The sequence below is a fragment of the Ambystoma mexicanum genome, chromosome 12, assembly GCF_040938575.1.
Source record: "Ambystoma mexicanum isolate Mex_15411 chromosome 12, UKY_AmexF1_1, whole genome shotgun sequence".
Taxonomy (NCBI): Eukaryota; Metazoa; Chordata; class Amphibia; order Caudata; family Ambystomatidae; genus Ambystoma; species Ambystoma mexicanum.
The window spans coordinates 1,012,990,620-1,013,009,107 of record NC_090936.1 but is presented as its reverse complement, the minus strand read 5'-3'; the positions used below and the strand labels follow the sequence as shown (position 1 = coordinate 1,013,009,107).

General features: G+C 43.9%; 1 protein-coding gene across 2 annotated transcripts in view; it reads right to left on the bottom strand.

Annotated features, from left to right (window-relative positions):
• LOC138514212 (transmembrane protein 53-like) overlaps window positions 1-18,488 on the bottom strand; it is a 319,429-nt gene that overhangs the window by 261,500 nt on the left and 39,441 nt on the right. The gene's annotated exons all lie outside the window — the stretch shown is intronic.

Genomic DNA, 18,488 nt, shown 5'->3' with positions numbered 1-18,488 from the left:
GGTCAGGGTGGTGAGCACAGCAATGCTGACGCAATGAAATAGGATCATCACCCTTGCACCCCAGGTGAGAGGGTGATGATGCTCACATCTCTAGTGACAACGGTGTCTGGCAAAGAGTCGGCGCCGCAATTAAGAGATGAGACAACAATTACCTTACCTGACTGCTGCCCGTTAGGCCACATCCCAGTGCTTTTGCAAAATCGAGCCGGGCCTCTTATGGGGGCATAGCGTAAGGTAATTGTTGCCTCTGAATTGCGGCACCTACCCCCTGCCAGGTGGAGCACCCCAAGAACTCTGACTCAAGTTTGAAGGCCACTTAAACCACTGCTTAGCCAATATCTCTCATGAAAAACAGATAAATCGTGAATAAAAAGGATTTGCAAGGTTGTCTGGCATAGCTGTGAATCCTAAAAAGTATTGTATATTTCCACTGGGCAGATACAAAGGGATCCCGTTAGATCAGTTACCTGTCTTGCAGATACCATGGGAGGTCAGTACATTTCGATACCTTGGGATAGACATATACCATACGGTGGTGGCAGAGCACCAGCATAATACTGAGAAGGCGATTAAGAGTATTGAAGATAGTATGATTGCCAAGGGGGTGAAGCTCCCCTTGGCAATGATGGGACGAGGGGCAATGCTAAAAATGGTGGTCCTGCCAAGACTATTGCATTACTTTGGGAGCATCCCATACCTGATACCAAGGCGATTCTTTGTTAGGATACATAGGATATGCAGAGAATTCCTCTTGCATGGTATGAGGAACAGAGTGGCCCTTTGGAAGTTACAAAACCCACACAGGAAAGGGGGTATAAAACTGCCAAATTATGAGTTTTACTATATAGCAAGCCAGCTACAATATGTAGCGAAATGGCTCTCTGAAGAACCAACCTCAGAGTTCAGACTGTTTCGACTGGACTGCGCCCCATTCTTTTTGAAAGAAATGATGTGGTTGCCCAGATCGGAGATGGAAGGGCGCCCAAAGATGATGATACTAGGGTGGGAGATATGGCATAGGGCCTGCCAGGTAATGGAGAACCCATCCCCGTGTTCCCCACAAGTGCCACTAGTTGCATTGACAGGAAAAAAAAAGCAATCACGGATGAGGATTAGGAAGCACTGGGAACCAGTCGGGATAGCCACAATGGGGGATATATGGCAGGAGGGGAAGATTAAAGACTTTGAGATGCTGGAGGAGGAAACTGGGCTACACACGGGACAATATATCACATATTATAGGGTGGTGCAGCGAATCAAAGAGACATGGTCCGAAGTGGTACTAGAATACCAACCGGATGCCTCCATAGATACAATATATGACATAGCAGAAGGAGGACATGAGATATCTAGGATATATGAGCTGATGAGGTCTAAAACGGGAAAGGAAGTGGTATAACTGAGACAGGACTGGGAAGAGGAAGTGGGTGTCCCAATGAGTGATGGGATGTGGGAGCGAGCCCAAGGGTACCATAAGAAAGTGTCAATGAATGCAAGATTACAACAGATACAGTTATACATAACCCACAGGGCGTATATGACACCCAAAGGATAGCCAAATTTCAAAATGCAGGACAATCATGCCCCAAATGTGACGAAGAAAACGCTGGAATGGTGCATATGTTCTGGGCATGTCCAGTAATTGAAAGGCTTTGGGGAGAATTAGCACATAACCTGGAAGAGAAAGGGATTAAGATAGTGGTGGATACAGTGTGGGCTTGCCCGATAGGGGAGTTTCCTAAACCATGTAAACTCTAGCATGTAAGCAAACTAAAAGATCTGGCGTATGTACTCGCAAAGCGAAGAATCGCTATGGGGTGGAAGGCATGCCATAGACCAAGAATAGAAGTATGGTGGAAAGACTTACAAAAATGGGCCGAAGCTGAAACTACAGTATGGCAGGAAGCCAGTGGTTCTGGGGTGGGGGCAGGGGGGAGGCTGAAATCCTGATAGCCTGGAAATATCTAATAGCTACAGTATTTGGGCCCCTGCAAGACCGATCAAGTGATCGGGACCCAACAGAGACCACGGAAGAGGAAACCCTACTGCAAGATGAGGGAATAGAACATGAAGAAGAGTAGGCTTGACTGGGGGGGGGGGGAAACGGGAGAAGCAGTGGACATAGGAGTGATGAAAATTCAAAATGCTATTATATGCACTGCAAGTTTGGTTTGTGTTGTTTGTTGAAATAAAACTAATAAAAATTGTTTACAAAAAAAATAGTAAAAAAAAGTACCAAAAGCAAGAAACATGCCGAATCAACCATAACTGGGTCTGAAATTCTGCACCTTTGTATCAAATAAGGGAATCTGAAAAATAATGACATTGAGCTAGGGCCCACATGAAGTTGGGAAGTGACAACCATTACAGAAAGTTAAAAAGTGTTCCGTTCCGTGCTCCAAGTGTGGCATTCCTCAGACAAACCTTAAACTGCGAAGTATGCTAAATGAAACAATACAGGCTTTGGAAATGCCGTGGACGGGTAGAGCACACAGTAAATGGAAGCTGCGCTAAGGGGGGCCATTGCGGAAAGGTTTGTTACCCAAGTAACACAAGGGAAAATGCAAAATCTGCCCTGCAACAGTGCATGCATAAGTTACTGTTAGTTCATAACAGATCCTGCAGCAGATCCTGCAGTAGTTTACTCAAGTAATCACACGTCTCCTGCTCAAACCAGCCAATATTTGCACTAAACAACATTTTCATGAAAAATTCATGAATTTTAATGTTAGATGAGCACATAAGAGCCAACAGCTTGATCATTCTGAAAGCTCCAACTACAGCGTTACATTAAGACCCAATTGTATGTACTGGGGCATTCAGAATTGAAAAATGTTACGTTCACTTTTTTTTAACCAATGGGAGATAATCTTCGCGGAATTGATTGATCTTTCCTGAATCCTGGAAAGTGATCTGCAGGAACCACTCCCAGTGTCTGACGTTGACATACTTGTAGAAGTGGATTGACCCATTTTAGAATGGTGTTTGGATAGGTTTGTTCAGCTTTTAATATTGTTGTATGTGACTCATCTCACGGATTTATGGCCATGAGATAAGAGCCATTTACCGGGGTTGTGGTCTAAAAATGGTCGCCTTAAGTGACAATGTGTTTATAATTTATCAATGGCAGCCCTAACTTGATGGCAATAACCGACTGGGCAGTTGTAACATGCATCAAACATGGGATACCTGTAAACTTCACTAACTGTGTTATGAAAGCTTTGTGAGTGTTATTTTACCCTTCATTGGATAAGTGAACATTTTTGGGGATGGGCAAGTTTCTGTGCATATGCTGAGCTCTGTGGCCTGATTGTACTGCGAGCATATATGTTTTATGTGTCTTCTGACTAACACTCTGCTGGGCTGTCTCTGCTGTTTGCTGCCTTTGCTAACTTGAGCTTCTGTTCATGGTCTTTCGTTTAATTTGTATTCTTTGTTGCCTTCCGTATTTTCTTTTTCCACACTCTTTTTTTTGTGCCATTGGCCTTTTTTTGTATGTGTTTTTTTCATGGGGCTAGTTGGCTTTTTCTTGATTTTGAGTTTGTCTTATTGTTTCGATTTTTTGGGCCATATGCTCACTTGGGTTATGTCATGTGGGGCTGCGGCCTATGCTTACGTTTGCTTAGATCTTTGAGCAGTGGGAGTTCTCCATCGTTTTAGGACTCCTTTATTCCTTGTTCATAAGATTCGCCTTTTTTATTTTAGGTTGTGTGTGTGTTTTTCTCCTCAGCCCCCTACCTTTTTATTTATTCCCCCACCTATTTTTGGTTTCTTTATTTGTTGTATCTGTTGTACGGATGGTTATTGTGGTTGGGTTTATGGTTTGCCTCCTTCCATGTTTTCATGTGGTGGGGGTGTTTTGGGGGCTGGCATATTCTCACTACTGCAAGCCAGATGTCGGACAGTTTAAGGTTTTTATGCTGGAATGTCAAAGGGGTAAACCCCTGTTAAGAGGAGGAAAATACTCACCTTCTTGAATAAGAGGAAGCCTGATATTGTCTTATTGCAGGAGATGCATCTGGAATTTGAACATGCAGACATATCCTAATACCTATGTGAAGGAATTCGAGTATGTTTGCGAGTAATTCTAGAGGTGTAACCATTTTATTCATGAGGGATTTGAGGTATGTTGTGGATAAGGTGGATGAAGACTTGGAAGGTAGGTAGTTTCGGGTGGAAAACATGTGTTTTGCGCTTCTGAACATCTATGTGCCCAATGTGAGTCAGGCCGATTTTTCCAAAGCTAGACAGTATTGGACAGCATGGGGGACGCAGAGTTTATTTTAGGGGGTGACTTCAATGCAACTTTAGACAGAGCAGTGGATAAATCCAATAGGTTGCATTCTTACACAGAAATTGGGGCAAAAAAGGGTTTGGAAAAATTTGTAAACGGAAATTGCATGATGTCTGGCGTAATCTTAACCGGGGTTGTAGGAAATATACCCATCATTCTTCTCAACATGGGACTTATCACGCATGGATATGTTTTTGGTTAGTAGGGGTATTTGTTGTATGGTTCATACTGCATCTGTGGGCAGTGCTGTCATCTGTGATCACAGCTAGAGTTGGCCATGGATGGGCCAGGGGGTTTCAATGGCTTTAAGCACTTGTGTTTGAATACATCGTTATTGTTGGACCCTTATTGTGAAATAGATCGAGTCAGAGATCTAATTTTTCTTATTTTTACAGGAAAACTTGGTAGACTATCTGTAGTTTGGGATGCTTTGAAAGCCTATTTGGTAGTAGAATTATTAGCTTTGCATCTTGTAAGGGGAAACAAGGGCTGGATGAACTTGATACATTGGATAAAATGTATACTTTGGTACAAGAGGTTTATAATAGTTCTCCATCCATTGTTAATATGTTTTCTATGCTTGGTGCTAAGCGATTTCTTGATTCCAAGTTACATTCTAGGGCTGAGAGGGACCAGTTATTTACTAGGCAGGCTTTTTGGGAGTGAGGGGAGAAATCATTGGCCGACCGGCTTAAATTCAGGTAAAAGGGAAAGCAAGTGCGATTTATTGGAGGCAGTGATGGATCGACCTTATGATGACATTCTAGGCTTCTCTATATAGTGATTATGGGCATATTACAGAGACTGTGGTGTCTGGCTTCTTGGACCATGTTGATCTTCCGGGGCTGGAGGAACACGACAAGCTCAATATCTATGCCGATGAGAGGTTGCTGGTTCCATGGAGGCAATGCCTTCTAGCAAGTGTCCAGGGCTTGATGGCCGTTCGATCGAGTTCTATAAAAACCTTTTTTGGTGTTCTTTCCTTCTTTTTGGTGCGGCTATATTCAGAAATCATACAGGAAGAGGCAGTGATGGATACTATACGTTCCGCACTTATCACTGCCATTCTCCATTTGCACTAATTTGCAATAGCTTAATTGCAATGTCCACAGATAGCTACCTGGCTTTTACACAACAAGGCTGAAGGAATAAGGCCCAGGATACCTCCTATACCTTTCTGTTAATTAAATTCAAAAATGGTAGAGTGGGTCAGTTAACTACATATATCAAATTTATTGAAAAACCATCATAAAAACACATTAGAAAAACGTAAAAAGAGGTGTGACATACACATCAATATTTTTATCCACTTGAAACATGTTCACTTGTTGTTTCAGACATTTACAGCTGATATTTGCTTCACCGCTTCATACAAAAGTAGGGTACACAATATTGACAGTACCACTCCCAGGGACCGAAGCCACAGACACGTGGAGCCACCAGACTGTAAAACTCCATGTGCTGCCCTTAAACATCAAGTTTTACTGCTCCAGCCATTTAAAAGTGTGAGTACTCAACCCACTGACGGCTCGGGATAAAAAGACATGGAGAAGTACTCACCCCAAAAAAAGTCCTACTTGGGAAAAAGAAACACCACATCTGATCTTCATCACCATCGAACCGAACAGTGAATAAACATCGGGGTATATGTGAATGGGATTGCTCAAAAAGGAACTTAACCCTGCGTGCCCCGTGCTAACAGCTCATGAAAAAGAATAATACAGCAAAGAAAGATTCTTTCACATACACGACCATGTACATGAAAAAGCATGTCATGAATGCACAGCAAAAGCATTTTGAGTGTCCTGAAGACAGCTTCGACCAAGCACACCAAACGATTGAGTCATAGTGGTGCCCGGTTCCAGGCTAGAAACACAAGTCGGTGTTGACACGAAAACGTGAGGGTGAGGGCAAAGGTCCAATAAAATTATTTGGCAGTCACCACTCACTTATAATACTAACCACACTGAAGATTGTTGTGAAAAATAATATTCAACCTATGACAACAAAAGTAAATGTCTGAAATAACAAGTGAACATGTTTCAACTGGCTAAAAATGTTGATGTGTATGTTTTACCTCTTTTTTACGTTTTACTAATGTGTTTTTTATGATGGGTTTTCAATAATTTGGATATATGTAGTTAACTGACCCACTGTACCATTTTTGAATTTAACAGAAAGGTACAGGATCTATCAGGGCCCCTTCAGCCTTGTTGTGTAAAAGCTGGGTACCTATCTGTGAACCTTGCACATACGCTATTGTATCCCAGACCTCACCCACAGATCCCCCTACACAAAAATAAATGAAGAAAGAAAAAAAAAGGAGGACCCATTTGTGCTCATTTACTTGTTTACTGTGCTAATTTGCAGCCGATATCATTGCTAAATGCAGATGTCAAGATCTTGGCAAAAGTATATGCAATCAGATTTAATAGCTTGCCCACAAAAATCAAACCGGGTTTGTTCATGGCAGGAATAGCTATGATAACTTGGAGGGAGTTGTTGAAGATTAGCCATTTTAGGAAGGACTCTGCTGAATCTTTTGCAACTGTCAGTATTGATGCTGAGAAAGTGTTTGCTTGGGTGAACTGGACTTCTCTCCATCAAATCCAGCTTAAAATGAACTGTGGGCCTCAGCTCTTGCGACTCTATAATGCCTTGTACAGTGGGGCCAAGGCTGCAGGGACCATCAATGGTCTTACATCTGATTGTTTGCCATTAGAAGGGGTACACAAGGATGTCCTTTGTCACCTATGCTTTTTAACTTATTCATAGAGCCGTTGGCTGCTAAGCTCAGAGCACATCAGGGTATAAAGGGGATTCCATTTTCTGGTTGTGTTTCCAAGGGCCTTTTATATGCTGATGATCTATTGGTGTAACTCTCAGACTCATAAAGCGCTTATAGGGAGTTGATGCTATTTTTGCAGATGTTTGGGGACATCTCTGATTACAAGGTTAACGTTGATAAGACATTGATCTTCCCCATCTAGTCTTCAAGTAACTGAGCCCTCTTTGATGCGGGGCAAAGTGCTTGGGCGCAGAGTGGTTTTAGGTATTTAAGTATCCAGGTCACCAGCGACGTGGATTCACTCCTGGGTTTGTATACTGGGCTTAAGCTTTTGAAGAATGCAATGTTATGTCTTAAGTGGGATAGACTGACGTTGTCGCTCTGGTGTAAAATTAGTACGATTAAGATGACCATACTTCTCAAGCTGTTGTATGCGTTTAGCATGCTTCCTCTTCTGGACAAGCTGGAGTGTGATATTAATACATTTAGTAATTTTCTTTGTGGGGAGGGAGGAAGCCAAGAATTTCCGAAAGATGTCCCTTTGAGGGCAGTGCACTTGGGTGGTTTTGGTTGTTCTATATTTAGGCAATATCAAGCAGCATTCACACTGCATACTCTATGTTACTGGCTACTAGACCAAGATGATTGTGTGAACTGGTACATTATTGAGAAAGATTCCGTTTCTCCTATCCCCTTGACCGTCTGCTTTCCATGGACACTAGATTTCCATGAGACTCGGCCGCACCTTTTATTAAGCAGGTCTCAATAAGATAAATTCTTGCTTTATGCAGATTCTTGTAGGTAGAGGAACCAAACTATGCAGATTAATAATCAAACACTTTCTTGGGTTTCCTAGTAACGGGTTGGTATTTGGAAAAAAGGTCAAGTTCATGATTCATACTCTGCTTGATTCTGAGTTCTTGTACTTCAAATACAAGTTAAGGTTGTCTGAGTTTAATCGTTATTCGGCCCTACAAAACCTTTTTGGTCTACTGCTCACACACCCTCAATGCTAGTCTGCATGGTTAGCCTACGATCCTGTATCTGACCAAGTACACCACTCTCAGCTTCTTCGCTCTGTAAACTACTTTCTCCATGTGGCTATCACTTTCTGTCTTCATGTGGCAAAGACCGCTGTGATCGAGACCTAGTTTGCAAACTCTGATATTGAATGGTCTTGTATATGTGCTGGTCCAAGGAGGAGATTCAAGATAGACTTAGATGTGCGCTTCATACTGCCGAGGATCAAGCATTAAATCTATTGGTCCCCTGAAAAGTTGGTGTCCTGTAGGTTGAGATTTGATGAGTATTGGAATTGTAAAAGGGTTGCAGGTACCAGGTGTTCTGGTATTGCCAGAAGATCCAGTCATACTGGAGGAGGTCCTCCAGCGTATGGACCGTGTGCGGGGCCTTTCTCTTCCTTTCATGCCTACGTTGCGTGTTTTTTGGCCTATTTCCAGCTGATATTCGCTTGTCTGTTGGTAAGCTCTCTTGGGTTCATAGAGCTTTTGTGTTGGCTAAGAAACATGTTGTTGCTTTAGAAGAGTAATCCCAGGCCTACAGTTGATGGCTGGCTTCACAGCCTATCCCTCCTTTCTGGCAGGGAGAAGGTGTCCTTCAAGTATAAACAGAGCTGTGATAATGATGCAGCCATTTGGGATGATTTTAATGACTTTCCTGTTTAACCCCAGCCACGCCCCCCCCCCTTTTTTTTTCTTTCCCATTTAGGTTTTTTCTTTTTTTGCATTTCATAACTAATCGCCCTGTTGCTATTATACCATGGATGTGTTTTGAATTAATTGCCCGTTATGGGAATCATACCAAAATGTCACCCTCACAATTACGACGGCCGAAAATGCCGACTTTTATTTTGCCCCCCTAACACTACATATGCAAATGTAAAAAAGTGTGCATTTTTAACACATGGGAACTAATTTACACTAAATGGAATGTTATGGAAGATCGCAGGTGTGTTAGTATGGTGCAATATTAATAAATGGGGCGTTTTCAAAGCATACATTGCAACAGTGTTCAGATCTCCAGTCAATCAACTAATTTGCAGGATCCCCCCTGTACCCACCCACACCCCACTCTTTTGGATGCTTTTCCTTCTGTGGTCCCCTAAAATGATCAACCATTCTAGAGAGGACAAGAAGCCCCCCTCACAGGCAGGGCTGTAGCTACCACCGCATGTTGGTGGCTGTGCAGACTCGGTGATGTACTTTGTCCAATTTTATAACTTGCAGAAGCAATTTTCCATAGTAAAAGTTGACATTTTAAATGGTCCCCTTTACAAGCATTTTTCCCAGAAGGGTTTGTTTAAAACTCCCTTGAAAAGGTGCCCCATGCTCTCAGATCCTCACGTTCTAAGGAAGGCTTGCATATCATATCCCATTGGCCCAATTTTAGGGGTAATCCCCCTATTTCATAAGCTCAAAAATGTGTTTTCTGGAAGTCATTAAGCACAGAATTAGGGAAATAAAATTCACATTACAAAAAATACTGCAATCATTTTCTATTGCATGCAAAGTATTAGGCTAGGATTAGTAACATACCAAACCTGAAAACAACCATGATGTGCATCACTCATTTGAGTACAGAAGGGTATGGCTTAGATCAGACATGAGCAGGGCGACTAGTACAAATGACTGCAAGGCTCAGAAACAGAGTAACTCAATTTACACAAAATAAAGGAAAACTGCATAAACTCCTTAGGTGGAGCAGTCCAAGTAAAAACATTCATCACACAATGAAGACTTTTTCCCCCACTTACGTACGTGTGTTTAGGTACATTCTCTAGCCAAACAAACCCACGCTGCCACTAAATTTCATCATGTTCTGATGTTACCGATTAGTGCAGGGTTGTCCAATTCCAGGCTTTTATGGTCAGAAACCTGATGGGTTTTCAGGATATCCTCCTAATATTCATGAGGAAAAATGTGCACACATTTAAAATCATTGTATGGAAATGTATCTCATGAATATTAATGAGGGGTATCCTGAAAGGCCGTCATGGATCCTGCGCACGAGTTGGACAGCGCGAGGTAAAATCTACTGCTGTATGGAGTCACTCCAGCTCCCCATAGGGCCGATGCCGCCATCGAGAATCGCCATTACCAGGGGAGGGGACAGCGTCCCACCAGATCAAGGTCCTCTAGCCCCACTGCCAGAGCAACATACAGTGGGCAAGCTTGGCTGAACACTGGGATCTGTGGTTATCACCTGAATGGGGAGCTCTGGAGTGCAGGGTGGGTGAGAGGATGCACACATTTAACTGTGTGGACACCCACAACTGAGACCTGTGCAGTGAACAAAACCACAAATATTCATGACAGTGCAAAAATGTGTATTCGCGTTGCATTTTAGATGGAATGGACTTTGTCTAAATAAAAGGATTCTGGGAATCTCTCTAGAGAAGTAAAATTATAAACATTCAGTGCAACTTCTTAACCAAACAAAATCATTAAGAATCGTGTCACAAATGAGGTTTCCCTGCATTATTCCATTAATTTAATTTTAGTTTTGTTTTACTTTGCCAGTTGTCTCGCCCCTAGGCCGATGGAGTAAGCTCACCTGTTCAGTTTTAGGATGAAAAAAAATAGCACTGCCTTGCATGAAAAGCATTTTTTCACAGCAAGGCCACCGGTCTAACTGGTTGCACATGGAAGAGAAAAGCCATAGAATTTACAATGGTAGGTGTGTGGGTACGCAAACTAGATGAAGTGAAGGCCAAACACCAACCACCACGCACTGAACACCAAGCAAAATACACGCAGGGTTACTGCTGGTACGAACCACCATGTAGAAAAATCACCCAACATGAAGTGCATTTCTCATGACTTTATTGTGCCTTGAGGAAATATTGGATGGACATCACTGATTCACACAGCGATTCTCTCAATCCAGAACCTAAGAACCTAGAAGTACGGAAAAGGTTTCCTCTTGGTCCAGCTGCCATTGTCAACCAATGCCAGCTTTAGGAGAACATATATTTTGCTGAGAAAACTCCACCTGCAGGACCCATCTATCTGAAAATGATCCTCCGCCAATATGCATAACACAGCAAGGTGACTTCAGGGAAGCATACATTACATGTGTGGTTCTTCGAATGCAGATGGCCCTTATGCCTAAGCCTCGTGGTACTGTCTGCCCGTGTATTCCCAACAATAAGCGAGTATGGCACATTTATTTGCCTAATTAACCGACTTGCAATTCGCATCAAGTTAGTTTACAAGCCACAATTCCAACAGCCAATGTTTTTTCCGTCTCTGGTATCTAATTTGTCTGGTTTACACAGTCAATCAGTCTTTACATGTCTCTTTTTTTACATTAAGTTTACAAAGTTTCTCTTCACAAACAGAAACCCAACAAAAAATTATTGAATGAAAAATTCAGTTTTTTTATACTGTCCTCTGCTGACTTATATGTCATTGCATTTCAATGTGACATTTATCATGTTTTAGTTGTTGTAGATCCCAGATGTTCAGTACTTTTGACCTGCCCAGCTCTAGCAGAGTATTAACATTTCAAAAGAAATGTAAAAAAATTTTACTTAATTGCTCTCTTCCGTCAAATGACCAAATTCCATTGTTTTAACAGATTGTACAAACTCGTGGCATACAGAGTCTATGCTTGATGGATTCACGGAAGGCTGAGTCTGTAGAGTTCTAGAAGCATGTGTTGTACAAACCATAATGGAGGCGTTAACATGCGCGAGTAGTCAATATAGGGGGTTCATCAACATACAGGCTAATCAAGCAGCATAACACTTTTTTTTCTATTTTACCCAAAAATCTGATTTTATTTTTCGCTGTAAACATTTTTTAATGGCATTTGTTTAAAAAACCAAATATGATTTTTCCCCCTTTGATGCATTTCATATTATTTCACATGCAGGGTAAGCAGCACCAGTTATTTGCTGGCCTTGCCTTGGTGTTTTTCCATACTTCCTCTCGCTCTTCCACCTCCTTCTCCCACCCAAACCTGCATCACCCGTGCCCACACATTGAGCCCTGGTTGGTCCGAGGCCTTTCCCACGTGAATGGAAGGGATCATTGCCCAGGCAGTCGGCTAATGGCCACAGGCAAAGGGAAGCTCCCATCCCATTTACCCGGGTCACTGTGGCTGCCCTACAAAGCGGTTTACTGCTACAAAAAGGTACGGTGGTAGGAATTAGGAGCACAGTCAGTGCTGTGCTTCTTAATGCCTGCTACTACTTTATTGCGACTCTTATCACTGTGCTGAATCTTGGTGTGCTCCAAAGCTAACAAACATATTGCATCTAGCTGATTTTTTGAGGGTTGCCAATGTATTGCATCTAGATGAATTTAGAGGATAGCCAATGTACTGATCCAAGGTGTGTTTAAGGGTATAGCCAATATACTGATTCTAGATGAGTTTTAGAGTGTAGTTTGCATAATCTGACAACTTTGTCACTGATAGCAAGCCTCTCTTACGTGTCCAGGTAAGGGCAGATGCTACCTGACACCAAACCTGGGGGTGGCTATCTGCGGGAGTACGTCCAATTATGTCTCCCTCTCCTCCCCACTCTCCTCACCTGATCGGTAATCCTCCAATTCTTCTGTATTGAGATGTCGACGTGAGCAGAAGTCTCTCTTCGTAGCCGAAGACACTTGTCTACCACGAGAGGAAGCCACAGTGAATGCTTCAAACAAGCAGTCCTGGGACTCCTCTCCCGTAGCAGGCGACAAGGGAAAAAGCCTTGACGGCAGAAAAAACCCTTGTAAGAAATGTGGCCAAACAGGAGTCTTCCAAGGAGATTGATGGTACGTAGGCTCCAGTGGTAGCGGAAGAGTGGGTGGTCGGCTTCTGAGGCTTGGAGGAGGCAGACATGAGCTGATAGGGGCGGAGACCAAGAAGCCCTCGCTCCGCAAGAAGGAGTAGCGAGAGAGACTTGTGCCGGCGGCCCGAGCGAGCCGCGGGAACCGAAGGAAAGCCAAAGCAAAACTGAAGAGAGAGAGAGGGAGGGAGCGAGAGAGAGGGAGAAAAAAAAACCTCGCCCGAAGCTAGGAGAGGAGAAAGGAATAGCGCGGAACAAGCCGCGAGATGGAAAAACTAGCGTTCTCACCCAAAAGCAGGAAGCAAAAGCTACGGAGTTGCAACGCAGCGATCGCTGGGAGTGAGAGGTTGAAGTACCTCCTAGCGACCGCCATGTTGCCGGAGAGCTAGACCGAGACTGCACGTAAGCGGAAACAACGTGCTGGAACTACGGTCTGCGTCGGAGCCTCCAATGCGGAAGTATCCGCCAATCGGCCCGGCTGCGTATGACAGAGGACCACGCCTGAGAGGACAAGCTCCAGGGAGACAGAAAAAGACTGAGTCAAGACAACCCTTCAGTCCACACTTTTAGTGACAGCCAGGTGCCTTTGCAATGCTCTTACATGGCTTATTGTTATATACACTCTGACTTTCCAGGTTTTTCCAGCCCACAACCTCATTTATCCCCCCCCATTTTTGCTACTGAGACGAGGAAGAGGGATGGAGTAATGAGGATGACTAGAAACAGAAAACCAACGCTGCGTTCTATTCTTTTGAAGCTGCAGAGAAAGTCCAGGACATTTAAAAGAAACACAGGTGAACCAAATGAGAGTCAAGGGATCCAGAGAGTGGAGAGGCACCTGACTGGTTTGAATGCTGTGGAAGACGCCGAGAGCGAGCAGACTGCAGAGCGTAGTACGGAGGCTAACAAACACGGGGTACCGAGGAACGGGAGAAGTTCACTGCTTTTCTGCAAAGGGCAGCCGGTGATGCCGACCACAGATGAAGGCAAAGTGGGAAGCAAACAACTCAAAAGACGCTGGTCAAACACAAGGAATGCCTAAAACACCACAGCCAGCCGGTAAGCCCAGGGAAATGGTTACCAGGGCACCTCTGGGCAAATGATGTGTACTGCATACTACGCGAGAAAGCCTAAGTAAAGCCCGTGCAATCATTACAAACATTATTGAGAGAAAGTGCCTTAGTAAAGGCAATACAATCAATAATGATGCAGACATTGAGAAAATACTTTTTTTATTTTATGTTATTGGGTATTTGTAAGGTGCCTATACAACAAATGGTGTTTCAAGGTGCCACACAACAAAAAAAGGAGGGGCAACAAGGGAGAAAGACAACAATAACAGTTCTACTAGGCCTTGTGACATTTGGATCGTGCAAGTGTAGTAATAAGAAGTGTTGGGGGGGGTGGGCAGTCTGCATGAATGCGAAGTGCTAGTGTGGGAAGGAAGGATTTGGATGCAAGTAGAATTCAAACGATCTCCGTCTGGATGCAAAAGAACAGTAGAATTTTTAGGCGCTTCAGAGCTTTCCCCCTTGAGCAAATTGAAATAGTGTCAAAATCTTATCGAAACCACTAGAAGAAATCTAGGGAAAGGTAAGCCCCTTTCCTAGTGGAACTTTATTCCTTTTCGGCACTTTAGTAACCTACGTTTTTGAACTTTGAAGAGATCCCCATTTACACATTGTATTTGGTTTTGCATGTGAAGCCCAGTTTAGGGTTTTTAGACACAGGACGCTTTATTTTATGTGCATCCTGACAAAGACTCTCCTTTGTTGTGTTGAGGCAGGGAAACCCCCCCTTTTCCTTTGGTGATAAATAAAAGGTTATAATCCACACTCAAGATGCCACTGTGTCAGAGTCTGACTCATGACCTCTTACAGTAGCCATTGCTTTACATTAGGGGCATTTATATAGCCAATGGATAGAATCGAGCCTTGCTTTGAATTCACCCCTTCCTAAATTCAGCTGCATCGACGCAACCAAGAAACCACCCAGGACACACAAGTATGCATCACACTCCATGCCTATAGAAACAAGTCGAAAGGCATGGCCTCATCCCGCACGCATCTGCCATCATGCAATACTATGACACATTGCACAACACCTCTGCCATAGGAATGCAGCTATCCCCCACGATACAAATTAGGTTTAACTGCACACATAGTGACTTTCCTGCTCTCACACACCCTCCAGACTATCTCTCAGCACCCATCCACATGGCTGCTTGGCATAGGTGGCTAGCAGGGACTTGACCACCCCTACCTATCTCAGTTTTTGGCTACAAATGCACACACAGATTCTAAACTCCTTTGATGAACTTCCCATACCTGCACTTCAGTCCCCCAAGGGCATTCAACCTACAGCACATTGGGCCCATACCAATGGTGAACGTCGCTATACAAATGACAGATAATGATCACCTGTGCACTGTCAATTACAAATTGGCTGATCCTATCCACACACACCTTCTTGCTCTGTTTTCAGGGAGTTGCAATCTTCTTTGTGTTGCACATCCCCGGTTTAGATTGTTCAGCTGGTTTAGCATGGGGCAGAGGGAGGGCAATGCACCGTTGCTTTTCTTGTCATGGAGGACGCAAACAGCAGCTGCTCAGTGTAGGATTGAGTATGGGGTACTTTCTGCTGCCATCTCTGACATTTTCCCAAGACACCTTACCAACTTGTGCAAAATGTGTAAATGAATTAGCACAATTTCAATCAACACCCCAGGTACTTCAGAGAGACAGCCAGACAGCCTGACGGCCTCTCCCCTGCCTTTCCTCTCTTCAGTAGTGCAAAAAGCTGTTAATGGGTTAGGAAGTACCTTTTCTGGCTAGTGGGAACAGCGCACACCTTCGGCATATGCTAATCCATGACAGCCCCACCCTACCCTTGGAAGGCCAGCCCTTTAAGTCTGGATGAATAAAGCATGTCTGTTTTTCCCTGGTCTCATCATTAAGCAGTGGCACAAGTAAAGACATTTTCCTGAGACCTGTAGCTAGAAAAGGGTGAGAGAGACCTCAAACTCGAGATTGTAGCCTTTTTGGGAAGTCCATCAGATCCCCCAATGCCAAACCCAGTCTGTCACTGCAAACACAAGGACTGCAGTCTCACCTCCCTGTGCACTTTAGGCCCAGGTCCTGCACATTTTTATTTTGTTCCATTTTTTTTTTTAGGAATCTGCACTTCACCTTAAATCTTTTCAGCTCCTCATTTCATCATGAAGAATCTCTTACAAGGTTGCAGCATCACGGACACCAAAGAGGTTCTGGGTCAAACCTGGTTTGTTGTGGCTGTTGGTAGCAGGGGAGGGGCTTTAATTGTGGACTGTTTGAGAAGAGTTTAGAGGTAGTGGGAGACAGCAGGGTAGACCTGTGGCCGAAATAAGCAGGGATTCCGGCCCCTTCACCCACCAATCCCCTGATGAACGTCCGGCAAACGCCTTGCCATGCATCAGCGGGCCAAAGCCCCAGCAGGCCACGCAGCATAGCCCCTGAGATTTTAGACATCTCTTAGCCTACTAACGAACCTGTAGCTCCGTACTGGTGTAGTTAAGTGCCCCTCTCCATTTTCCTTTATTTCCCCTTGTTGTTCTCTCCCCCCAGCCTGCTCCATTCACCAAGGGGTTTCCCACCCTGATCCCGCTCATGTCCTCCTCGCGTCCCTGCGATTGGCTGATCTCAGTGGAAACTTATGCTCCACGGCTGTTTGTGACCAGGACAGTGTTTTCAGCTGCAACAGGCCCGTGAAAAACGGGACTGCTGCTTCGTCCTGGTGTAGATAATTGCCCCCTTCACCCTCTGCATTTTCATTTCTTTCCCCTTGTTGTTCTCTTCCCTACCAACCCCCATGCTGCTCTGTTCACCGTGTTTCCCAGCCTGATCCCTCCCCTGTCCTCCTCCCACCTTTGTGATTGGCTGATCTCAGTGGAAGCCTCCCTCTTAACAGAAAGACCCAGGGCAACCTTGCTTAGGCAACCAGCCGGCTAAAGGCAAGAGGCAAAGGGCAGCTCATTTAGGGGCCGCTCCACCTCCCCGTTTGCCCTTGTTCACCCATGGACGGCGAATGGAGAAGCCTGCAGCGACAAGGTATGGTTGGCACGGATGGTGAGCACAGCCATTAATGTGCTGAATTAAAACCCTGCCACGCCTTCCGACATTAGCACCTTCATATTAGAACACTGTGTAGATTAACAGCTGCACCCCCAATATAGTCCACTAGATTTAGTGAAAGGTATCGGTCTATTGCACTTAGAGGGATTGGGGAGTAGGAAAGGTATTGCACTCAGCCTTATTAGGGGAAGGTAATGTGTCACACTCAGATGTATTTTGGGGAGTATTAAAGGCGCTGCACTTCGATGGATATTGGGAGTAGTAAATGTGGGTATCATATGCAGGTAGCCTAGTATTGCAATAAATTACAAATCTAGCACATGTAGGTTTACACAGGTGTTGCACTTGGAGCATTTTGTGTAAATGAACACATACACTGTTCACGGAATTACTGTAAAGATGAGCACATGTACTGCACTTGGTAAATATGTGTAGGTCAGTACACTTATTACGCTTAGAAATTTGTTGTAGGTTAGAACATTTATTGCTCTTAGAAAACCGCAATGGTTAGCTCTTGTTTTACATTTGGAGGAAAATATGTGGGTTGGCACATGCATTGTACTTAGAAGAATTTGTGTATGTCTGGCACTTGTTTGTACCTCAAGAACTGTGATGGCTGGAAATTGGGTTGCACCTAGAAATCATTGTGTGGGCTGGCACCTGTATTGCACTACGAAGACATTGGGTAGGTTGACACATCCATTACACATGAAGAACTGTGAACGAAAACACTTGTACTGCTCTTAAAGAATTGCGAAGGTCAGCACATGCACCACATTTAGAAGAAATTCAGTACATTTAGTGCACCTATTACACTTGAGGGGTGGCAATAGTATTAAACCTAGAAGAACAACATTAATTGGGTGGATTAGAGGGTGGGCAATGTGTGGCATTAGATGTATTTGGGAGTTGACACCCTGTGGTGCACCCTATAATGTTAGCCTGCCCACTATGCTAGATGATATAGGTTGGTAACCCTCCAATGCACTTATAGATCTTTAAGTTAGGCATTGGAACGCCCAGTAGTTACATGCAGGTATCCTCGATATCACATGTAGTAGATTCCTATTGATAGTACCGGGACGATATTCAGTAGGACTATATAGGCAACCTGTCTATCGCCTTTAGAGAATCTCATTATCCAAGATACTATGATAGCCTGTCTGTCCAGTCTAGAAGATGTTCTAGGACAGCCAGTCTATTGCGCTTAATATACTTGAGGGTAGTCTGTACATAGTGCCTAGAAGAGTATACAAGGGTAGCTAGTTTTCTTTCCAACACACAAACTGATGACACAGTGTCATCAAAGATAAGCTCCATCTGAGCTTAAGGTAGGTATAAACGCCTCACTTCGGTGGACATCTGCCGCAGGCATGGCTATCCATCCACACACTTTAGAATGAAGCTAGGACTAAGACACATTCGATCTCGCTGGACTTGTAACAGCTACACCCTTACACCAGACTTGCCTCAACACCTCTGCCATTAGAATGCAGC